This window comes from Lissotriton vulgaris, chromosome 1_2 (assembly GCF_964263255.1).
Source record: "Lissotriton vulgaris chromosome 1_2, aLisVul1.2, whole genome shotgun sequence".
NCBI classification, from domain to species: Eukaryota; Metazoa; Chordata; class Amphibia; order Caudata; family Salamandridae; genus Lissotriton; species Lissotriton vulgaris.
In genome coordinates, this window is record NC_141686.1 from 266727310 (window position 1) to 266754700 (window position 27391).

Sequence of the window (27391 nt, forward strand, 5' to 3'; positions counted from 1 at the left end):
TTTTATCTCCTTGTTTTATCTTTTTTTTATTTTATTTTTTATATATATATATTTTCAATTATTTAGATTACAAAAGACATTTTCACATACAACACATTAGGATAGTTTCGTATAAAATCTGAATCATATAAAAAAACATCATTTCTGTTTGTAACTTCATATAATCGCAGAGTTAATTCCTTCAACGCGTTTCGGCGGTCGCCTTCGTCAGGAAATCTGCTTTGGTCTTTGCTATAATACCCGTAGCTAAAATGATGAGAAAGTGATACTTTAGCATTCATCTTCTGTACAATTTTATTTTCATAATCATGTCTAACTTTTTACTTCATTCTGTTGTATTCCTTAAAAAATGATATCTTTATCTTTTACTTTTATGCAAGTCCCTAAGTGATCAGTAATATAAGAAATACGGGGATGCCACTTCCTGCGAAGAAGGATGATATGAACTCCGGGGATGCCACTGCCTGCGCAGATGGATGATATGACATCCGGGGATGCCACATCCTGCGAAGATGGATGATATGAAATCCAGGGATGCCACTGCCTGCGAAGATGGATGATATGAAATCCGGGGATGCCACTGCCTGTGCAAATGGATGATAAGAAATCCAGGGATGCCACTTCCTGCGAAGATGGATTATATGAAATCTGGGGATGCCACTGCCTGCGCAGATGGATGATATGAACTCTGGGGATGCCACTTCCTGCTAAGATGGATGATATGAAATCCAGGGATGCCACTGCCTGTGCAAATGGATGATAAGAAATACGGGGATGCCACTTCCTGCGAAGAAGGATGATATGAACTCCGGGGATGCCACTGCCTGCGCAGATGGATGATATAACATCCGGGGATGCCACATCCTGCGAAGATGGATAATATGAAATCCAGGGATGCCACTGCCTGCGAAGATGGATGATATGAAATCCGGGGATGCCACTGCCTGTGCGAATGGATGATAAGAAATCCAGGGATGCCACTTCCTGCGAAGATGGATTATATGAAATATGGGGATGCCACTGCCTGCGCAGATGGATGATATGAACTCTGGGGATGCCACTGCCTGCGCAGATGGATGATATGAAATCCGGGGATGCCACTTCCTGCGAAGATGGATGACATGAAATCCGGGGATGCCACTGCCTGCGCAGATGGATGATATGAAATCCGGAGACGCCACTGCCTGCGAAGATGGATGATATGAAATCCGGGGATGCCACTTCCTGCGAAGATGAATGATATGAAATCCGGGGATGCCACTGCCTGTGCAAATGGATGATAAGAAATCCAGGGATGCCACTGCCTGCGCAAATGGAATGTATGAAATCCGGGGATGCCGCTGCCTGTGCAGATGGATGATAAGAAGTCCGGGGATGCCACTGCCTGCGAAGATGAATGATATGAACTCCGGGGATGCCATTGCCTGTGCAGATGGATGATATGAAATACGGGGATGCCACTGCCTGGGAAGATGGATGACATGAACTCCGGGGATGCCACTTCCTGCGCGGATGGATGATATGAAATCCGGGGACGCCACTGCCTGCGAAGATGGATGATATGAACTCCGGGGATGCCACTGCCTGCAAAGATGGATAATATGAACTCCGAGGATGCCACTGTCTGCGAAGATGGATAATATGAACTCCGTGGAATGCCACTGCCTGCGCAGATAGATGATATGAAATCCGGGGATGCCACTGCCTGCGCAGATAGATGATATGAAATCCGGGGATGCCACTTCCTGAGAAGATGGATGATATGAAATCCGGGGATGCCACTGCCTGCGCAGATGGATGATATGAAATCCGGAGACGCCACTGCCTGCGCAGATGGATGGTATGAAATCCGTGGATTCCACTGCCTGCGAAGATGGATGATATGAAATCCAGGGATGCCACTGCCTGCACGGATGGATGATATGAAATCCAGGGAGACCAGTGCCTGTGCAGATGGATGATATGAACTCCGGGTATGCCACTTCCTGCGCAGATGGATGATATGAAATCCGGGGACGCCACTGCCTGCGAAGATGGATAATATGAACTCCGGGGATGCCACTGCCTGCGAAGATGGATAATATGAACTCCGGGGATGCCATTGCCTGCGCAGATAGATGATATGAAATCCGGGGATGCCACTGCCTGCGCAGATGGATGATATGAAATCCGGGGATGCCACTGCCTGCAAGATGGATGATATGAAATCCAGGGATGCCACTTCCCGCGCAGATGGATGATATGAAATGCGGGGATACCACTGCCTGCGCAGAGGGATGATATGAAATCCGGGGATGCCACTGCCTGCGAAGATGGACAATATGAACTCCGGGGATGCCACTGCCTGTGCAAATGGTTGATAAAAACTCCGGGGATGCCACTGGCTGCGCAGATGGATGAAATGAAATCCGGGGATGCCACTGCCTGCGAAGATGGACGATATGAAATCCAAGGATGCCACTGCCTGCACAGATAGATGATATGAAATCTGGGGATGCCACTGCCTGCGAAGATGGATGATATGAAATCCAAGGATGCCACTGCCTGCGAAGATGGATGATATGAAATCCAGGGACGCCACTGCCTGTGCAAATGGATGATATGAAATCCGGGGACGCCACTGCCTGCGAAGATAGATGATATGAACTCCGGGGATGCCACTGCCTGCGCAGATGGATGATATGAAATCCGGGGACGCCAGTGCCTGCGCAGATGGATGATATGAAATCCGGGGACGCCACTGCCTGCGCAGATGAATGATATGAAATCCAAGGATGCCACTGCCTGCGAAGATGGATGATATGAAATCCGGGGATGCCACTTCCTGCGAAGATGGATGATATGAAATCCGGGGATGCCACTTCCTACGCAGATGGATGATATGAAATCCGGGGACGCCACTGCCTGCAAAGATGGATGATATGAAATCCAGGGATGCCACTGCCTGTGCAAATGGATGATAAGAAATACGGGGATGCCACTTCCTGCGAAGAAGGATGATATGAACTCCGGGGATGCCACTGCCTGCGCAGATGGATGATATGACATCCGGGGATGCCACATCCTGCGAAGATGGATGATATGAAATCCAGGGATGCCACTGCCTGTGCAGATGGATGATATGAAATCCGGGGATGCCACTGCCTGCGAAGATGGATGATATGAAATCCGGGGATGCCACTTCCTACGCAGATGGATGATATGAAATCCGGGGACGCCGCTGCCTGCAAAGATGGATGATATGAAATCCAGGGATGCCACTGCCTGTGCAAATGGATGATAAGAAATACGGGGATGCCACTTCCTGCGAAGAAGGATGATATGAACTCCGGGATGCCACTGCCTGCGCAGATGGATGATATGACATCCGGGGATGCCACATCCTGCGAAGATGGATGATATGAAATCCAGGGATGCCACTGCCTGCGAAGATGGATGATATGAAATCCGGGGATCCCACTGCCTGTGCAAATGGATGATAAGAAATCCAGGGATGCCACTTCCTGCGAAGATGGATTATATGAAATCTGGGGATGCCACTGCCTGCGCAGATGGATGATATGAACTCTGGGGATGCCACTTCCTGCGAAGATGGATGATATGAAATCCAGGGATGCCACTGCCTGTGCAAATGGATGATAAGAAATACGGGGATGCCACTTCCTGCGAAGAAGGATGATATGAACTCCGGGGATGCCACTGCCTGCGCAGATGGATGATATAAAATCCGGGGATGCCACATCCTGCGAAGATGGATAATATGAAATCCAGGGATGCCACTGCCTGCGAAGATGGATGATATGAAATCCGGGGATGCCACTGCCTGTGCGAATGGATGATAAGAAATCCAGGGATGCCACTTCCTGCGAAGATGGATTATATGAAATCTGGGGATGCCACTGCCTGCGCAGATGGATGATATGAACTCTGGGGATGCCACTGCCTGCGCAGATGGATGATATGAAATCCGGGGATGCCACTTCCTGCGAAGATGGATGACATGAAATCCGGGGATGCCACTGCCTGCGCAGATGGATGATATGAAATCCGGAGACGCCACTGCCTGCGAAGATGGATGATATGAAATCCGGGGATGCCACTTCCTGCGAAGATGGATGATATGAAATCCGGGGATGCCACTGCCTGTGCAAATGGATGATAAGAAATCCAGGGATGCCACTGCCTGCGCAAATGGAATGTATGAAATCCGGGGATGCCACTGCCTGTGCAGATGGATGATAAGAAGTCCGGGGATGCCACTGCCTGCGAAGATGAATGATATGAACTCCGGGGATGCCACTGCCTGTGCAGATGGATGATATGAAATACGGGGATGCCACTGCCTGGGAAGATGGATGACATGAACTCCGGGGATGCCACTTCCTGCGCAGATGGATGATATGAAATCCGGGGACGCCACTGCCTGCGAAGATGGATGATATGAACTCCGGGGATGCCACTGCCTGCAAAGATGGATAATATGAACTCCGAGGATGCCACTGCCTGCGAAGATGGATAATATGAACTCCGTGGAATGCCACTGCCTGCGCAGATAGATGATATGAAATCCGGGGATGCCACTGCCTGCGCAGATAGATGATATGAAATCCGGGGATGCCACTTCCTGAGAAGATGGATGATATGAAATCCAGGGATGCCACTGTCTGCGCAGATGGATGATATGAAATCCGGAGACGCCACTGCCTGCGCAGATGGATGGTATGAAATCCGTGGATGCCACTGCCTGCGAAGATGGATGATATGAAATCCAGGGATGCCACTGCCTGCACAGATGGATGATATGAAATCCAGGGAGACCAGTGCCTGTGCAGATGGATGATATGAACTCCGGGTATGCCACTTCCTGCGCAGATGGATGATATGAAATCCGGGGACGCCACTGCCTGCGAAGATGGATAATATGAACTCCGGGGATGCCACTGCCTGCGAAGATGGATAATATGAACTCCGGGGATGCCACTGCCTGCTCAGATAGATGATATGAAATCCGGGGATGCCACTGCCTGCGCAGATGGAAGATATGAAATCCGGGGATGCCACTGCCTGCGAAGATGGATGATATGAAATCCAGGGATGCCACTTCCCGCGCAGATGGATGATATGAAATGTGGGGATACCACTGCCTGCGCAGAGGGATGATATGAAATCCGGGGATGCCACTGCCTGCGAAGATGGACAATATGAACTCCGGGGATGCCACTGCCTGTGCAAATGGTTGATAAAAACTCCGGGGATGCCACTGGCTGCGCAGATGGATGAAATGAAATCCGGGGATGCCACTGCCTGCGAAGATGGACGATATGAAATCCAAGGATACCACTGCCTGCACAGATAGATGATATGAAATCTGGGGATGCCACTGCCTGCGAAGATGGATGATATGAAATCCAAGGATGCCACTGCCTGCGAAGATGGATGATATGAAATCCAGGGACGCCACTGCCTGTGCAAATGGATGATATGAAATCCGGGGACGCCACTGCCTGCGAAGATGGATGATATGAACTCCGGGGATGCCACTGCCTGCGCAGATGGATGATATGAAATCCGGGGACGCCAGTGCCTGCGCAGATGGATGATATGAAATCCGGGGACCCCACTGCCTGCGCAGATGGATGATATGAAATCCAAGGATGCCACTGCCTGCGAAGATGGATGATATGAAATCCGGGGATGCCACTTCCTACGCAGATGGATGATATGAAATCCGGGGACGCCACTGCCTGCAAAGATGGATGATATGAAATCCAGGGATGCCACTGCCTGTGCAAATGGATGATAAGAAATACGGGGATGCCACTTCCTGCGAAGAAGGATGATATGAACTCCGGGAATGCCACTGCCTGCGCAGATGGATGATATGACATCCGGGGATGCCACATCCTGCGAAGATGGATGATATGAAATCCAGGGATGCCACTGCCTGCGAAGATGGATGATATGAAATCCGGGGATGCCACTGCCTGTGCAAATGGATGATAAGAAATCCAGGGATGCCACTTCCTGTGAAGATGTATTATGTGAAATCCAGGGATGCCACTGCCTGCGCAGATGGATGATATAAAATCCGGGGACGCCACTGCCTGCGAAGATGGATGCTATGAAGTCCGGGGATACCGCTGCCTGTGCAGATGGATGATATGAAATTCGGGGACGCCACCACTGCCTGCGCAGATGGATGATATGAACTCTGAGGATACCACTGCCTGCGCAGATGGATGATATGAAATCCGGGGATGCCACTTCCTGCGAAGATGGATGACATGAAATCCGGGGATGCCACTGCCTGCGCAGATGGATGATATGAAATCCGGAGACGCCACTGCCTGCGATGATGGATGATATGAAATCCGGGGATGCCACTGCCTGTGCAAATGGATGATAAGAAACCCAGGGATGCCACTGCCTGTGCAAATGGAATGTATGAAATCGAGGGATGCCACTGCCTCTGCAGATGGATGATAAGAAGTCCGGGGATGCCACTGCCTGCGAAGATGAATGATATGAACTCCAGGGATGCCACTGCCTGTGCAGATGGATGATATGAAATCCGGGGATGCCACTGCCTGCGAAGATGGATGACATGAACTCCGGGGATGCCACTTCCTGCGCAGATGGATGATATGAAATCCGGGGACGCCACTGCCCGCGAATATGGATGATATGAACTCCGGGGAAGCCACTGCCTGCAAAGATGGATAATATGAACTCCGGGGATGCCACTGCCTGCGCAGATAGATGATATGAAATCCGGGGATGCCACTGCCTGCGCAGATAGATGATATGAAATCCGGGGATGCCACTTCCTGCGAAGATGGATGATATGAAATCCGGGGATGCCACTGCCTGTGCAGATAGATGATATGAAATCCGGGGTTGCCACTGCCTGCGCAGATAGATGATATGAAATCCGGGGATGCCACTTCCTGCGAAGATGGATGATATGAACTCCGTGGAATGCCACTGCCTGCGCAGATAGATGATATGAAATCCGGGGATGTCACTGCCTGCGCAGATAGATGATATGAAATCCGGGGATGCCACTTCCTGCGAAGATGGATGATATGAAATCCGGGGATGCCACTTCCTGCGAAGATGGATGATATGAAATCTGGGGACGCCACTGCCTGCGCAGATAGATGATATAAAATCCGGGGATGCCACTGCCTGCGCAGATAGATGATATGAAATCCGGGGATGCCACTTCCTGCGAAGATTGATGATATGAAATCTGGGGACGCCATTGCCTGCGCAGATGGATGGTATGAAATCCGTGGATGCCACTGCCTGCGAAGATGGATGATATGAAATCCAGGGATGCCACTGCCTGCACAGAAGGATGATATGAAATCCGGGGACGCCAGTGCCTGCGCAGATGGATGATATGAAATCCGGGGACGCCACTGCCTGCGCAGATGGATGATATGAAATCCAAGGATGCCACTGCCTGCGAAGATGGATGATATGAAATCCGGGGATGCCACTTCCTACGCAGATGGATGATATGAAATCCGGGGACGCCACTGCCTGCAAAGATGGATGATATGAAATCCAGGGATGCCACTGCCTGTGCAAATGGATGATAAGAAATACGGGGATGCCACTTCCTGCGAAGAAGGATGATATGAACTCCGGGGATGCCACTGCCTGCGCAGATGGATGATATGACATCCGGGGATGCCACATCCTGCGAAGATGGATAATATGAAATCCAGGGATGCCACTGCCTGCGAAGATGGATGATATGAATCCAGGGATGCCACTGCCTGTGTGAATGGATGATAAGAAATCCAGGGATGCCACTTCCTGCGAAGATGGATTATATGAAATCTGGGGATGCCACTGCCTGCGCAGATGGATGATATGAACTCTGGGGATGCCACTGCCTGCGCAGATGGATGATATGAAATCCGGGGATGCCACTTCCTGCGAAGATGGATGACATGAAATCCGGGGATGCCACTGCCTGCGCAGATGAATGATATGAAATCCGGAGACGCCACTGCCTGCGAAGATGGATGATATGAAATCCGGGGATGCCACTTCCTGCGAAGATGGATGATATGAAATCCGGGGATGCCACTGCCTGTGCAAATGGATGATAAGAAATCCAGGGATGCCACTGCCTGCGCAAATGGAATATATGAAATCCGGGGATGCCACTGCCTGTGCAGATGGATGATAAGAAGTCCGGGGATGCCACTGCCTGCGAAGATGAATGATATGAACTCCGGGGATGCCACTGCCTGTGCAGATGGATGAGATGAAATACGGGGATGCCACTGCCTGGGAAGATGGATGACATGAACTCCGGGGATGCCACTTCCTGCGCAGATGGATGATATGCAATCCGGGGACGCCACTGCCTGCGAAGATGGATGATATGAACTCCGGGGATGCCACTGCCTGCAAAGATGGATAATATGAACTCCGAGGATGCCACTGCCTGCGAAGATGGATAATATGAACTCCGTGGAATGCCACTGCCTGCGCAGATAGATGATATGAAATCCGGGGATGCCACTACCTGCGCAGATAGATGATATGAAATCCGGGGATGCCACTTCCTGCGAAGATGGATGATATAATATCCGGGGACGCCACTGCCTGCGCAGATGGATGATATGAAATCCGGAGACGCCACTGCCTGCGCAGATGGATGTTATGAAATCCGTGGATGCCACTGCCTGCGAAGATGGATGATATGAAATCCAGGGATGCCACTGCCTGCACAGATGGATGATATGAAATCCAGGGAGACCAGTGCCTGTGCAGATGGATGATATGAACTCCGGGTATGCCACTTCCTGCGCAGATGGATGATATGAAATCCGGGGACGCCACTGCCTGCGAAGATGGATAATATGAACTCCGGGGATGCCACTGCCTGCGCAGATGGATGATATGAAATCCGGGGACACCAGTGCCTGCGCAGATGGATGATATGAAATCCGGGGACGCCACTGCCTGCGCAGATGGATGATATGAAATCCAAGGATGCCACTGCCTGCGAAGATGGATGATATGAAATCCGGGGATGCCACTTCCTACGCAGATGGATGATATGAAATCCGGGGACGCCACTGCCTGCAAAGATGGATGATATGAAATCCAGGGATGCCACTGCCTGTGCAAATGGATGATAAGAAATACGGGGATGCCACTTCCTGCGAAGAAGGATGATATGAACTCCGGGGATGCCACTGCCTGCGCAGATGGATGATATGACATCCGGGGATGCCACATCCTGCGAAGATGGATAATATGAAATTCAGGGATGCCACTGCCTGCGAAGATGGATGATATGAATCCAGGGATGCCACTGCCTGTGTGAATGGATGATAAGAAATCCAGGGATGCCACTTCCTGCGAAGATGGATTATATGAAATCTGGGGATGCCACTGCCTGCGCAGATGGATGATATGAACTCTGGGGATGCCACTGCCTGCGCAGATGGATGATATGAAATCCGGGGATGCCACTCCCTGCGAAGATGGATGACATGAAATCCGGGGATGCCACTGCCTGCGCAGATGAATGATATGAAATCCGGAGACGCCACTGCCTGCGAAGATGGATGATATGAAATCCGGGGATGCCACTTCCTGCGAAGATGGATGATATGAAATCCGGGGATGCCACTGCCTGTGCAAATGGATGATAAGAAATCCAGGGATGCCACTGCCTGCGCAAATGGAATATATGAAATCCGGGGATGCCACTGCCTGTGCAGATGGATGATAAGAAGTCCGGGGATGCCACTGCCTGCGTAGATGAATGATATGAACTCCGGGGATGCCACTGCCTGTGCAGATGGATGAGATGAAATACGGGGATGCCACTGCCTGGGAAGATGGATGACATGAACTCCGGGGATGCCACTTCCTGCGCAGATGGATGATATGCAATCCGGGGACGCCACTGCCTGCGAAGATGGATGATATGAACTCCGGGGATGCCACTGCCTGCAAAGATGGATAATATGAACTCCGAGGATGCCACTGCCTGCGAAGATGGATAATATGAACTCCGTGGAATGCCACTGCCTGCGCAGATAGATGATATGAAATCCGGGGATGCCACTACCTGCGCAGATAGATGATATGAAATCCGGGGATGCCACTTCCTGCGAAGATGGATGATATAATATCCGGGGACGCCACTGCCTGCGCAGATGGATGATATGAAATCCGGAGACGCCACTGCCTGCGCAGATGGATGTTATGAAATCCGTGGATGCCACTGCCTGCGAAGATGGATGATATGAAATCCAGGGATGCCACTGCCTGCACAGATGGATGATATGAAATCCAGGGAGACCAGTGCCTGTGCAGATGGATGATATGAACTCCGGGTATGCCACTTCCTGCGCAGATGGATGATATGAAATCCGGGGACGCCACTGCCTGCGAAGATGGATAATATGAACTCCGGGGATGCCACTGCCTGCGCAGATGGATGATATGAAATCCGGGGACACCAGTGCCTGCGCAGATGGATGATATGAAATCCGGGGACGCCACTGCCTGCGCAGATGGATGATATGAAATCCAAGGATGCCACTGCCTGCGAAGATGGATGATATGAACTCCGGGGATGCCACTTCCTACGCAGATGGATGATATGAAATCCGGGGATGCCACTGCCTGCAAAGATGGATGATATGAAATCCAGGGATGCCACTGCCTGTGCAAATGGATGATAAGAAATACGGGGATGCCACTTCCTGCGAAGAAGGATGATATGAACTCCAGGGATGCCACTGCCTGCGCAGATGGATGATATGACATCCGGGGATGCCACATCCTGCGAAGATGGATGATATGAAATCCAGGGATGCCACTGCCTGCGAAGATGGATGATATGAAATCCGGGGATGCCACTGCCTGTGCAAATGGATGATAAGAAATCCAGGGATGCCACTTCCTGTGAAGATGGATTATATGAAATCCGGGGATGCCACTGCCTGCGCAGATGGATGATATAAAATCCGGGGACGCCACTGCCTGCGAAGATGGATGCTATGAAGTCCGGGGATACCGCTGCCTGTGCAGATGGATGATATGAAATCCGGAGACGCCACTGCCTGCGATGATGGATGATATGAAATCCGGGGATGCCACTGCCTGTGCAAATGGATGATAAGAAATCCAGGGATGCCACTGCCTGTGCAAATGGAATGTATGAAATCGAGGGATGCCACTGCCGCTGCAGATGGATGATAAGAAGTCCGGGGATGCCACTGCCTGCGAAGATGAATGATATGAACTCCAGGGATGTCACTGCCTGTGCAGATGGATGATATGAAATCCGGGGATGCCACTGCCTGCGAAGATGGATGACATGAACTCCGGGGATGCCACTTCCTGCGCAGATGGATGATATGAAATCCGGGGACGCCACTGCCTGCGAATATAGATGATATGAACTCCGGGGAAGCCACTGCCTGCAAAGATGGATAATATGAACTCCGGGGATGCCACTGCCTGCGCAGATAGATGATATGAAATCCGGGGATGCCACTGCCTGCGCAGATAGATGATATGAAATCCGGGGATGCCACTTCCTGCGAAGATGGATGATATGAAATCCGGGGATGCCACTGCCTGTGCAGATAGATGATATGAAATCCGGGGATGCCACTGCCTGCGCAGATAGATGATATGAAATCCGGGGATGCCACTTCCTGCGAAGATGGATGATATGAACTCCGTGGAATGCCACTGCCTGCGCAGATAGATGATATGAAGTCCGGGGATGCCACTGCCTGCGCAGATAGATGATATGAAATCCGGGGATGCCACTTCCTGCGAAGATGGATGATATAAAATCCGGGGATGCCACTTCCTGCGAAGATGGATGATATGAAATCTGGGGACGCCACTGCCTGCGCAGATAGATGATATGAAATCCGGGGATGCCACTGCCTGCGCAGATAGATGATATGAAATCCGGGGATGCCACTTCCTGCGAAGATTGTTGATATGAAATCCGGGGATGCCACTGCCTGTGCAGATAGATGATATGAAATCCGGGGATGCCACTGCCTGCGCAGATGGATGGTATGAAATCCGTGGATGCCACTGCCTGCGAAGATAGATGATATGAAATCCAGGGATGCCACTGCCTGCACAGAAGGATGATATGAAATCCGGGGACGCCAGTGCCTGCGCAGATGGATGATATGAAATCCGGGGACGCCACTGCCTGCGCAGATGGATGATATGAAATCCAAGGATGCCACTGCCTGCGAAGATGGATGATATGAAATCCGGGGATGCCACTTCCTACGCAGATGGATGATATGAAATCCGGGGACGCCACTGCCTGCAAAGATGGATGATATGAAATCCAGGGATGCCACTGCCTGTGCAAATGGATGATAAGAAATACGGGGATGCCACTTCCTGCGAAGAAGGATGATATGAACTCCGGGGATGCCACTGCCTGCGCAGATGGATGATATGACATCCGGGGATGCCACATCCTGCGAAGATGGATAATATGAAATCCAGGGATGCCACTGCCTGCGAAGATGGATGATATGAAATCCGGGGATGCCACTGCCTGTGCGAATGGATGATAAGAAATCCAGGGATGCCACTTCCTGCGAAGATGGATTATATGAAATCTGGGGATGCCACTGCCTGCGCAGATGGATGATATGAACTCTGGGGATGCCACTACCTGCGCAGATGGATGATATGAAATCCGGGGATGCCACTTCCTGCGAAGATGGATGACATGAAATCCGGGGATGCCACTGCCTGCGCAGATGGATGATATGAAATCCGGAGACGCCAGTGCCTGCGAAGATGGATGATATGAAATCCGGGGATGCCACTTCCTGCGAAGATGGATGATATGAAATCCGGGGATGCCACTGCCTGTGCAAATGGATGATAAGAAATCCAGGGATGCCACTGCCTGCGCAAATGGAATGTATGAAATCCGGGGATGCCACTGCCTCTGCAGATGGATGATAAGAAGTCCGGGGATGCCACTGCCTGCGAAGATGAATGATATGAACTCCGGGGATGCCACTGCCTGTGCAGATGGATGAGATGAAATACGGGGATGCCACTGCCTGGGAAGATGGATGACATGAACTCCGGGGATGCCACTTCCTGCGCAGATGGATGATATGAAATCCGGGGACGCCACTGCCTGCGAAGATGGATGATATGAACTCCGGGGATGCCACTGCCTGCAAAGATGGATAATATGAACTCCGAGGATGCCACTGCCTGCGAAGATGGATAATATGAACTCCGTGGAATGCCACTGCCTGCGCAGATAGACGATATGAAATCCGGGGATGCCACTGCCTGCGCAGATAGATGATATGAAATCCGGGGATGCCACTTCCTGCGAAGATGGATGATATAATATCCGGGGACGCCACTGCCTGCGCAGATGGATGATATGAAATCCGGAGACGCCACTGCCTGCGCAGATGGATGTTATGAAATCCGTGGATGCCACTGCCTGCGAAGATGGATGATATGAAATCCAGGGATGCCACTGCCTGCACAGATGGATGATATGAAATCCAGGGAGACCAGTGCCTGTGCAGATGGATGATATGAACTCCGGGTATGCCACTTCCTGCGCAGATGGATGATATGAAATCCGGGGACGCCACTGCCTGCGAAGATGGATAATATGAACTCCGTGGATGCCACTGCCTGCGAAGATGGATAATATGAACTCCGGGGATGCCACTGCCTGCGCAGATAGATGATATGAAATCCGGGGATGCCACTGCCTGCGCAGATGGATGATATGAAATCCGGGGATGCCACTGCCTGCGAAGATGGATGATATGAAATCCAGGGATACCACTTCCCGCGCAGATGGATGATATGAAATGCGGGGATGCCACTGCCTGCGTAGAGGGATGATATGAAATCCGGGGATGCCACTGCCTGCGAAGATGGACAATATGAACTCCGGGGATGCCACTGCCTGCGAAGATGGATGATATGAAATCTGGGGATGCCACTGCCTGCGAAGATGGATGATATGAAATCTGGGGATGCCACTGCCTGCGAAGATGGATGATATGAAATCCAAGGACGCCACTGCCTGTGCAAATGGATGATATGAAATCCGGGGACGCCACTGCCTGCGCAGATGGATGATATGAACTCCGGGGATGCCACTGCCTGCGCAGATGGATGGTATGAAATCCGTGGATGCCACTGCCTGCGAAGATGGATGATATGAAATCCAGGGATGCCACTGCCTGCACGGATGGATGATATGAAATCCAGGGAGACCAGTGCCTGTGCAGATGGATGATATGAACTCCGGGTATGCCACTTCCTGCGCAGATGGATGATATGAAATCCGGGGACGCCACTGCCTGCGAAGATGGATAATATGAACTCCGGGGATGCCACTGCCTGCGAAGATGGATAATATGAACTCCGGGGATGCCATTGCCTGCGCAGATAGATGATATGAAATCCGGGGATGCCACTGCCTGCGCAGATGGATGATATGAAATCCGGGGATGCCACTGCCTGCAAGATGGATGATATGAAATCCAGGGATGCCACTTCCCGCGCAGATGGATGATATGAAATGCGGGGATACCACTGCCTGCGCAGAGGGATGATATGAAATCCGGGGATGCCACTGCCTGCGAAGATGGACAATATGAACTCCGGGGATGCCACTGCCTGTGCAAATGGTTGATAAAAACTCCGGGGATGCCACTGGCTGCGCAGATGGATGAAATGAAATCCGGGGATGCCACTGCCTGCGAAGATGGACGATATGAAATCCAAGGATGCCACTGCCTGCACAGATAGATGATATGAAATCTGGGGATGCCACTGCCTGCGAAGATGGATGATATGAAATCCAAGGATGCCACTGCCTGCGAAGATGGATGATATGAAATCCAGGGACGCCACTGCCTGTGCAAATGGATGATATGAAATCCGGGGACGCCACTGCCTGCGAAGATGGATGATATGAACTCCGGGGATGCCACTGCCTGCGCAGATGGATGATATGAAATCCGGGGACGCCAGTGCCTGCGCAGATGGATGATATGAAATCCGGGGACGCCACTGCCTGCGCAGATGAATGATATGAAATCCAAGGATGCCACTGCCTGCGAAGATGGATGATATGAAATCCGGGGATGCCACTTCCTGCGAAGATGGATGATATGAAATCCGGGGATGCCACTTCCTACGCAGATGGATGATATGAAATCCGGGGACGCCACTGCCTGCAAAGATGGATGATATGAAATCCAGGGATGCCACTGCCTGTGCAAATGGATGATAAGAAATACGGGGATGCCACTTCCTGCGAAGAAGGATGATATGAACTCCGGGGATGCCACTGCCTGCGCAGATGGATGATATGACATCCGGGGATGCCACATCCTGCGAAGATGGATGATATGAAATCCAGGGATGCCACTGCCTGTGCAGATGGATGATATGAAATCCGGGGATGCCACTGCCTGCGAAGATGGATGATATGAAATCCGGGGATGCCACTTCCTACGCAGATGGATGATATGAAATCCGGGGACGCCGCTGCCTGCAAAGATGGATGATATGAAATCCAGGGATGCCACTGCCTGTGCAAATGGATGATAAGAAATACGGGGATGCCACTTCCTGCGAAGAAGGATGATATGAACTCCGGGATGCCACTGCCTGCGCAGATGGATGATATGACATCCGGGGATGCCACATCCTGCGAAGATGGATGATATGAAATCCAGGGATGCCACTGCCTGCGAAGATGGATGATATGAAATCCGGGGATCCCACTGCCTGTGCAAATGGATGATAAGAAATCCAGGGATGCCACTTCCTGCGAAGATGGATTATATGAAATCTGGGGATGCCACTGCCTGCGCAGATGGATGATATGAACTCTGGGGATGCCACTTCCTGCGAAGATGGATGATATGAAATCCAGGGATGCCACTGCCTGTGCAAATGGATGATAAGAAATACGGGGATGCCACTTCCTGCGAAGAAGGATGATATGAACTCCGGGGATGCCACTGCCTGCGCAGATGGATGATATAAAATCCGGGGATGCCACATCCTGCGAAGATGGATAATATGAAATCCAGGGATGCCACTGCCTGCGAAGATGGATGATATGAAATCCGGGGATGCCACTGCCTGTGCGAATGGATGATAAGAAATCCAGGGATGCCACTTCCTGCGAAGATGGATTATATGAAATCTGGGGATGCCACTGCCTGCGCAGATGGATGATATGAACTCTGGGGATGCCACTGCCTGCGCAGATGGATGATATGAAATCCGGGGATGCCACTTCCTGCGAAGATGGATGACATGAAATCCGGGGATGCCACTGCCTGCGCGGATGGATGATATGAAATCCGGAGACGCCACTGCCTGCGAAGATGGATGATATGAAATCCGGGGATGCCACTTCCTGCGAAGATGGATGATATGAAATCCGGGGATGCCACTGCCTGTGCAAATGGATGATAAGAAATCCAGGGATGCCACTGCCTGCGCAAATGGAATGTATGAAATCCGGGGATGCCACTGCCTGTGCAGATGGATGATAAGAAGTCCGGGGATGCCACTGCCTGCGAAGATGAATGATATGAACTCCGGGGATGCCACTGCCTGTGCAGATGGATGATATGAAATACGGGGATGCCACTGCCTGGGAAGATGGATGACATGAACTCCGGGGATGCCACTTCCTGCGCAGATGGATGATATGAAATCCGGGGACGCCACTGCCTGCGAAGATGGATGATATGAACTCCGGGGATGCCACTGCCTGCAAAGATGGATAATATGAACTCCGAGGATGCCACTGCCTGCGAAGATGGATAATATGAACTCCGTGGAATGCCACTGCCTGCGCAGATAGATGATATGAAATCCGGGGATGCCACTGCCTGCGCAGATAGATGATATGAAATCCGGGGATGCCACTTCCTGAGAAGATGGATGATATGAAATCCAGGGATGCCACTGTCTGCGCAGATGGATGATATGAAATCCGGAGACGCCACTGCCTGCGCAGATGGATGGTATGAAATCCGTGGATGCCACTGCCTGCGAAGATGGATGATATGAAATCCAGGGATGCCACTGCCTGCACAGATGGATGATATGAAATCCAGGGAGACCAGTGCCTGTGCAGATGGATGATATGAACTCCGGGTATGCCACTTCCTGCGCAGATGGATGATATGAAATCCGGGGACGCCACTGCCTGCGAAGATGGATAATATGAACTCCGGGGATGCCACTGCCTGCGAAGATGGATAATATGAACTCCGGGGATGCCACTGCCTGCGAAGATGGATAATATGAACTCCGGGGATGCCACTGCCTGCTCAGATAGATGATATGAAATCCGGGGATGCCACTGCCTGCGCAGATGGAAGATATGAAATCCGGGGATGCCACTGCCTGCGAAGATGGATGATATGAAATCCAGGGATGCCACTTCCCGCGCAGATGGATGATATGAAATGCGGGGATACCACTGCCTGCGCAGAGGGATGATATGAAATCCGGGGATGCCACTGCCTGCGAAGATGGACAATATGAACTCCGGGGATGCCACTGCCTGTGCAAATGGTTGATAAAAACTCCGGGGATGCCACTGGCTGCGCAGATGGATGAAATGAAATCCGGGGATGCCACTGCCTGCGAAGATGGACGATATGAAATCCAAGGATACCACTGCCTGCACAGATAGATGATATGAAATCTGGGGATGCCACTGCCTGCGAAGATGGATGATATGAAATCCAAGGATGCCACTGCCTGCGAAGATGGATGATATGAAATCCAGGGACGCCACTGCCTGTGCAAATGGATGATATGAAATCCGGGGACGCCACTGCCTGCGAAGATGGATGATATGAACTCCGGGGATGCCACTGCCTGCGCAGATGGATGATATGAAATCCGGGGACGCCAGTGCCTGCGCAGATGGATGATATGAAATCCGGGGACCCCACTGCCTGCGCAGATGGATGATATGAAATCCAAGGATGCCACTGCCTGCGAAGATGGATGATATGAAATCCGGGGATGCCACTACCTACGCAGATGGATGATATGAAATCCGGGGACGCCACTGCCTGCAAAGATGGATGATATGAAATCCAGGGATGCCACTGCCTGTGCAAATGGATGATAAGAAATACGGGGATGCCACTTCCTGCGAAGAAGGATGATATGAACTCCGGGAATGCCACTGCCTGCGCAGATGGATGATATGACATCCGGGGATGCCACATCCTGCGAAGATGGATGATATGAAATCCAGGGATGCCACTGCCTGCGAAGATGGATGATATGAAATCCGGGGATGCCACTGCCTGTGCAAATGGATGATAAGAAATCCAGGGATGCCACTTCCTGTGAAGATGTATTATGTGAAATCCAGGGATGCCACTGCCTGCGCAGATGGATGATATAAAATCCGGGGACGCCACTGCCTGCGAAGATGGATGCTATGAAGTCCGGGGATACCGCTGCCTGTGCAGATGGATGATATGAAATTCGGGGACGCCACCACTGCCTGCGCAGATGGATGATATGAACTCTGAGGATACCACTGCCTGCGCAGATGGATGATATGAAATCCGGGGATGCCACTTCCTGCGAAGATGGATGACATGAAATCCGGGGATGCCACTGCCTGCGCAGATGGATGATATGAAATCCGGAGACGCCACTGCCTGCGATGATGGATGATATGAAATCCGGGGATGCCACTGCCTGTGCAAATGGATGATAAGAAATCCAGGGATGCCACTGCCTGTGCAAATGGAATGTATGAAATCGAGGGATGCCACTGCCTCTGCAGATGGATGATAAGAAGTCCGGGGATGCCACTGCCTGCGAAGATGAATGATATGAACTCCAGGGATGCCACTGCCTGTGCAGATGGATGATATGAAATCCGGGGATGCCACTGCCTGCGAAGATGGATGACATGAACTCCGGGGATGCCACTTCCTGCGCAGATGGATGATATGAAATCCGGGGACGCCACTGCCCGCGAATATGGATGATATGAACTCCGGGGAAGCCACTGCCTGCAAAGATGGATAATATGAACTCCGGGGATGCCACTGCCTGCGCAGATAGATGATATGAAATCCGGGGATGCCACTGTCTGCGCAGATAGATGATATGAAATCCGGGGATGCCACTTCCTGCGAAGATGGATGATATGAAATCCGGGGATGCCACTGCCTGTGCAGATAGATGATATGAAATCCGGGGATGCCACTGCCTGCGCAGATAGATGATATGAAATCCGGGGATGCCACTTCCTGCGAAGATGGATGATATGAACTCCGTGGAATGCCACTGCCTGCGCAGATAGATGATATGAAATCCGGGGATGTCACTGCCTGCGCAGATAGATGATATGAAATCCGGGGATGCCACTTCCTGCGAAGATGGATGATATGAAATCCGGGGATGCCACTTCCTGCGAAGATGGATGATATGAAATCTGGGGACGCCACTGCCTGCGCAGATAGATGATATAAAATCCGGGGATGCCACTGCCTGCGCAGATAGATGATATGAAATCCGGGGATGCCACTTCCTGCGAAGATTGATGATATGAAATCTGGGGACGCCATTGCCTGCGCAGATGGATGGTATGAAATCCGTGGATGCCACTGCCTGCGAAGATGGATGATATGAAATCCAGGGATGCCACTGCCTGCACAGAAGGATGATATGAAATCCGGGGACGCCAGTGCCTGCGCAGATGGATGATATGAAATCCGGGGACGCCACTGCCTGCGCAGATGGATGATATGAAATCCAAGGATGCCACTGCCTGCGAAGATGGATGATATGAAATCCGGGGATGCCACTTCCTACGCAGATGGATGATATGAAATCCGGGGACGCCACTGCCTGCAAAGATGGATGATATGAAATCCAGGGATGCCACTGCCTGTGCAAATGGATGATAAGAAATACGGGGATGCCACTTCCTGCGAAGAAGGATGATATGAACTCCGGGGATGCCACTGCCTGCGCAGATGGATGATATGACATCCGGGGATGCCACATCCTGCGAAGATGGATAATATGAAATCCAGGGATGCCACTGCCTGCGAAGATGGATGATATGAATCCAGGGATGCCACTGCCTGTGTGAATGGATGATAAGAAATCCAGGGATGCCACTTCCTGCGAAGATGGATTATATGAAATCTGGGGATGCCACTGCCTGCGCAGATGGATGATATGAACTCTGGGGATGCCACTGCCTGCGTAGATGGATGATATGAAATCCGGGGATGCCACTTCCTGCGAAGATGGATGACATGAAATCCGGGGATGCCACTGCCTGCGCAGATGAATGATATGAAATCCGGAGACGCCACTGCCTGCGAAGATGGATGATATGAAATCCGGGGATGCCACTTCCTGCGAAGATGGATGATATGAAATCCGGGGATGCCACTGCCTGTGCAAATGGATGATAAGAAATCCAGGGATGCCACTGCCTGCGCAAATGGAATATATGAAATCCGGGGATGCCACTGCCTGTGCAGATGGATGATAAGAAGTCCGGGGATGCCACTGCCTGCGAAGATGAATGATATGAACTCCGGGGATGCCACTGCCTGTGCAGATGGATGAGATGAAATACGGGGATGCCACTGCCTGGGAAGATGGATGACATGAACTCCGGGGATGCCACTTCCTGCGCAGATGGATGATATGCAATCCGGGGACGCCACTGCCTGCGAAGATGGATGATATGAACTCCGGGGATGCCACTGCCTGCAAAGATGGATAATATGAACTCCGAGGATGCCACTGCCTGCGAAGATGGATAATATGAACTCCGTGGAATGCCACTGCCTGCGCAGATAGATGATATGAAATCCGGGGATGCCACTACCTGCGCAGATAGATGATATGAAATCCGGGGATGCCACTTCCTGCGAAGATGGATGATATAATATCCGGGTACGCCACTGCCTGCGCAGATGGATGATATGAAATCCGGAGACGCCACTGCCTGCGCAGATGGATGTTATGAAATCCGTGGATGCCACTGCCTGCGAAGATGGATGATATGAAATCCAGGGATGCCACTGCCTGCACAGATGGATGATATGAAATCCAGGGAGACCAGTGCCTGTGCAGATGGATGATATGAACTCCGGGTATGCCACTTCCTGCGCAGATGGATGATATGAAATCCGGGGACGCCACTGCCTGCGAAGATGGATAATATGAACTCCGGGGATGCCACTGCCTGCGCAGATGGATGATATGAAATCCGGGGACACCAGTGCCTGCGCAGATGGATGATATGAAATCCGGGGACGCCACTGCCTGCGCAGATGGATGATATGAAATCCAAGGATGCCACTGCCTGCGAAGATGGATGATATGAACTCCGGGGATGCCACTTCCTACGCAGATGGATGATATGAAATCCGGGGATGCCACTGCCTGCAAAGATGGATGATATGAAATCCAGGGATGCCACTGCCTGTGCAAATGGATGATAAGAAATACGGGGATGCCACTTCCTGCGAAGAAGGATGATATGAACTCCGGGGATGCCACTGCCTGCGCAGATGGATGATATGACATCCGGGGATGCCACATCCTGCGAAGATGGATGATATGAAATCCAGGGATGCCACTGCCTGCGAAGATGGATGATATGAAATCCGGGGATGCCACTGCCTGTGCAAATGGATGATAAGAAATCCAGGGATGCCACTTCCTGTGAAGATGGATTATATGAAATCCGGGGATGCCACTGCCTGCGCAGATGGATGATATAAAATCCGGGGACGCCACTGCCTGCGAAGATGGATGCTATGAAGTCCGGGGATACCGCTGCCTGTGCAGATGGATGATATGAAATCCGGAGACGCCACTGCCTGCGATGATGGATGATATGAAATCCGGGGATGCCACTGCCTGTGCAAATGGATGATAAGAAATCCAGGGATGCCACTGCCTGTGCAAATGGAATGTATGAAATCGAGGGATGCCACTGCCGCTGCAGATGGATGATAAGAAGTCCGGGGATGCCACTGCCTGCGAAGATGAATGATATGAACTCCAGGGATGTCACTGCCTGTGCAGATGGATGATATGAAATCCGGGGATGCCACTGCCTGCGAAGATGGATGACATGAACTCCGGGGATGCCACTTCCTGCGCAGATGGATGATATGAAATCCGGGGACGCCACTGCCTGCGAATATAGATGATATGAACTCCGGGGAAGCCACTGCCTGCAAAGATGGATAATATGAACTCCGGGGATGCCAGTGCCTGCGCAGATAGATGATATGAAATCCGGGGATGCCACTGCCTGCGCAGATAGATGATATGAAATCCGGGGATGCCACTTCCTGCGAAGATGGATGATATGAAATCCGGGGATGCCACTGCCTGTGCAGATAGATGATATGAAATCCGGGGATGCCACTGCCTGCGCAGATAGATGATATGAAATCCGGGGATGCCACTTCCTGCGAAGATGGATGATATGAACTCCGTGGAATGCCACTGCCTGCGCAGATAGATGACATGAAGTCCGGGGATGCCACTGCCTGCGCAGATAGATGATATGAAATCCGGGGATGCCACTTCCTGCGAAGATGGATGATATAAAATCCGGGGATGCCACTTCCTGCGAAGATGGATGATATGAAATCTGGGGACGCCACTGCCTGCGCAGATAGATGATATGAAATCCGGGGATGCCACTGCCTGCGCAGATAGATGATATGAAATCCGGGGATGCCACTTCCTGCGAAGATTGTTGATATGAAATCTGGGGACGCCACTGCCTGCGCAGATGGATGGTATGAAATCCGTGGATGCCACTGCCTGCGAAGATGGATGATATGAAATCCAGGGATGCCACTGCCTGCACAGAAGGATGATATGAAATCCGGGGACGCCAGTGCCTGCGCAGATGGATGATATGAAATCCGGGGACGCCACTGCCTGCGCAGATGGATGATATGAAATCCAAGGATGCCACTGCCTGCGAAGATGGATGATATGAAATCCGGGGATGCCACTTCCTACGCAGATGGATGATATGAAATCCGGGGACGCCACTGCCTGCAAAGATGGATGATATGAAATCCAGGGATGCCACTGCCTGTGCAAATGGATGATAAGAAATACGGGGATGCCACTTCCTGCGAAGAAGGATGATATGAACTCCGGGGATGCCACTGCCTGCGCAGATGGATGATATGACATCCGGGGATGCCACATCCTGCGAAGATGGATAATATGAAATCCAGGGATGCCACTGCCTGCGAAGAGGATGATATGAAATCCGGGGATGCCACTGCCTGTGCGAATGGATGATAAGAAATCCAGGGATGCCACTTCCTGCGAAGATGGATTATATGAAATCTGGGGATGCCACTGCCTGCGCAGATGGATGATATGAACTCTGGGGATGCCACTACCTGCGCAAATGGATGATATGAAATCCGGGGATGCCACTTCCTGCGAAGATGGATGACATGAAATCCGGGGATGCCACTGCCTGCGCAGATGGATGATATGAAATCCGGAGACGCCAGTGCCTGCGAAGATGGATGATATGAAATCCGGGGATGCCACTTCCTGCGAAGATGGATGATATGAAATCCGGGGATGCCACTGCCTGTGCAAATGGATGATAAGAAATCCAGGGATGCCACTGCCTGCGCAAATGGAATGTATGAAATCCGGGGATGCCACTGCCTCTGCAGATGGATGATAAGAAGTCCGGGGATGCCACTGCCTGCGAAGATGAATGATATGAACTCCGGGGATGCCACTGCCTGTGCAGATGGATGAGATGAAATACGGGGATGCCACTGCCTGGGAAGATGGATGACATGAACTCCGGGGATGCCACTTCCTGCGCAGATGGATGATATGAAATCCGGGGACGCCACTGCCTGCGAAGATGGATGATATGAACTCCGGGGATGCCACTGCCTGCAAAGATGGATAATATGAACTCCGAGGATGCCACTGCCTGCGAAGATGGATAATATGAACTCCGTGGAATGCCACTGCCTGCGCAGATAGACGATATGAAATCCGGGGATGCCACTGCCTGCGCAGATAGATGATATGAAATCCGGGGATGCCACTTCCTGCGAAGATGGATGATATAATATCCGGGGACGCCACTGCCTGCGCAGATGGATGATATGAAATCCGGAGACGCCACTGCCTGCGCAGATGGATGTTATGAAATCCGTGGATGCCACTGCCTGCGAAGATGGATGATATGAAATCCAGGGATGCCACTGCCTGCACAGATGGATGATATGAAATCCAGGGAGACCAGTGCCTGTGCAGATGGATGATATGAACTCCGGGTATGCCACTTCCTGCGCAGATGGATGATATGAAATCCGGGGACGCCACTGCCTGCGAAGATGGATAATATGAACTCCGGGGATGCCACTGCCTGCGAAGATGGATAATATGAACTCCGGGGATGCCACTGCCTGCGCAGATAGATGATATGAAATCCGGGGATGCCACTGCCTGCGCAGATGGATGATATGAAATCCGGGGATGCCACTGCCTGCGAAGATGGATGATATGAAATCCAGGGATGCCACTTCCCGCGCAGATGGATGATATGAAATGCGGGGATGCCACTGCCTGCGTAGAGGGATGATATGAAATCCGGGGATGCCACTGCCTGCGAAGATGGACAATATGAACTCCGGGGATGCCACTGCCTGCGAAGATGGATGATATGAAATCTGGGGATGCCACTGCCTGCGAAGATGGATGATATGAAATCTGGGGATGCCACTGCCTGCGAAGATGGATGATATGAAATCCAAGGACGCCACTGCCTGTGCAAATGGATGATATGAAATCCGGGGACGCCACTGCCTGCGCAGATGGATGATATGAACTCCGGGGATGCCACTGCCTGCGCAGATGGATGATATGAAATCCGGGGACGCCAGTGCCTGCGCAGATGGATGATATGAAATCCGGGGACGTCACTGCCTGCGCAGATGGATGATATGAAATCCAAGGATGCCACTGCCAGCGAAGATGGATGATATGAAATCCGGGGATGCCACTGCCTGCGAAGATGGATGATATGAAATCCGGGGATGCCACTGCCTGCGAAGATGGATGATATGAAATCCGGGGACGCCACTGCCTGCAAAGATGGATGATATGAAATCCAGGGATGCCACTGCCTGTGCAAATGGATGATAAGAAATACGGGGATGCCACTTCCTGCGAAGAAGGATGATATGAACTCCGGGGATGCCACTGCCTGCGCAGATGGATGATATGACATCCGGGGATGCCACATCCTGCGAAGATGGATGATATGAAATCCAGGGATGCCACTGCCTGCGAAGATGGATGATATGAAATCCGGGGATGCCACTGCCTGTGCAAATGGATGATAAGAAATCCAGGGATGCCACTTCCTGTGAAGATGGATTATATGAAATCCGGGGATGCCACTGCCTGCGCAGATGGATGATATAAAATCCGGGGACGCCACTGCCTGCGCAGATGGATGATATGAAATCCGGGGATGCCACTGCCTGCGCAGATGGATGATATAAAATCCGGGGACGCCACTGCCTGTGCAAATGGATGATAAGAAATCCAGGGATGCCACTGCCTGTGCAAATGGAATGTATGAAATCGAGGGATGCCACTGCCTCTGCAGATGGATGATAAGAAGTCCGGGGATGCCACTGCCTGCGAAGATGAATGATATGAACTCCAGGGATGCCACTGCCTGCGAATATGGATGATATGAACTCCGGGGAAGCCACTGCCTGCAAAGATGCATAATATGAACTCCGGGGATGCCACTGCCTGCGCAGATAGATGATATGAAATCCGGGGATGCCACTGCCTGCGCAGATAGATGATATGAAATCCGGGGATGCCACTTCCTGCGAAGATGGATGATATGAAATCCGGGGATGCCACTGCCTGTGCAGATAGATGATATGAAATCCGGGGATGCCACTGCCTGCGCAGATAGATGATATGAAATCCGGGGATGCCACTGCCTGCGCAGATAGATGATATGAAATCCGGGGATGCCACTTCCTGCGAAGATGGATGACATGAAATCCGGGGATGCCACTTCCTGCGAAGATGGATGATATGAAATCTGGGGACGCCACTGCCTGCGCAGATAGATGATATGAAATCCGGGGATGCCACTTCCTGCGAAGATTGGTGATATGAAATCCGGGGATGCCACTTCCTGCGAAGATGGATGATATGAAATCTGGGGACGCCACTGCCTGCGCAGATGGATGGTATGAAATCCGTGGATGCCACTGCCTGCGAAGATGGATGATATGAAATCCAGGGATGCCACTGCCTGCATAGAAGGATGATATGAAATTCAGGGAGACCAGTGCCTGTGCAGATGGATGATATGAACTCCGGGTAAGCCACTTCCTGCGCAGATGGATGATATGAAATCCGGGGATGCCACTGCCTGCGAAGATGGATGATATGAAATCCAAGGATGCCACAGCCTGCACAGATGGATGATATGAAATCCGGGGATGCCACTGCCTGCGAAGATGGATGATATGAAATCCAAGGATGCCACTGCCTGCGAAGATGGATGATATGAAATACGGGGACGCCACTGTCTGTGCAAATGGATGATATGAAATCCGGGGACGCCACTGCCTGCGTAAATGGATGATATGAACTCCGGGGATGCCACTGCCTGCGCAGATGGATGATATGAAATCCGGGGCACCACTGCCTGCGCAGATGGATGATATGAAATCCAGGGACGCCACTGCCTGCGCAGATGGATGATATGAAATCCAAGGATGCCACTGCCTGCGAAGATGGATGATATGAAATCCGGGGATGCCACTGCCTGCGAAGATGGATGATATGAACTCCGGTCATGCCACTTCCTGCGCAGATGGATGATATGACATCCGGGACGCCACTGCCTGCGAAGATGGATGCTATGAAGTCCGGGGATACCGCTGCCTGTGCAGATGGATGATATGAACTCCGGGAATGCCACTGCCTGCGAAGATGGATAATATGAACTCCGGGGATGCCACTGCCTGCGAAGATGGATAATATGAACTCTGGGGATGCCACTGCCTGCGGAGATAGATGATATGAAATCCGGGGATGCCACTGCCTGCGCAGATGGATGATATGAAATCCGGAGATGCCACTTCCTGAGCAGATGGATGATATGAAATCTGGGGAGGCCACTGCCTGCGCAGATGGATGATATGAAATCCGGGGATGCCACTGCCTGCGAAGATGGATAATATGAACTCCGGGAATGCCACTG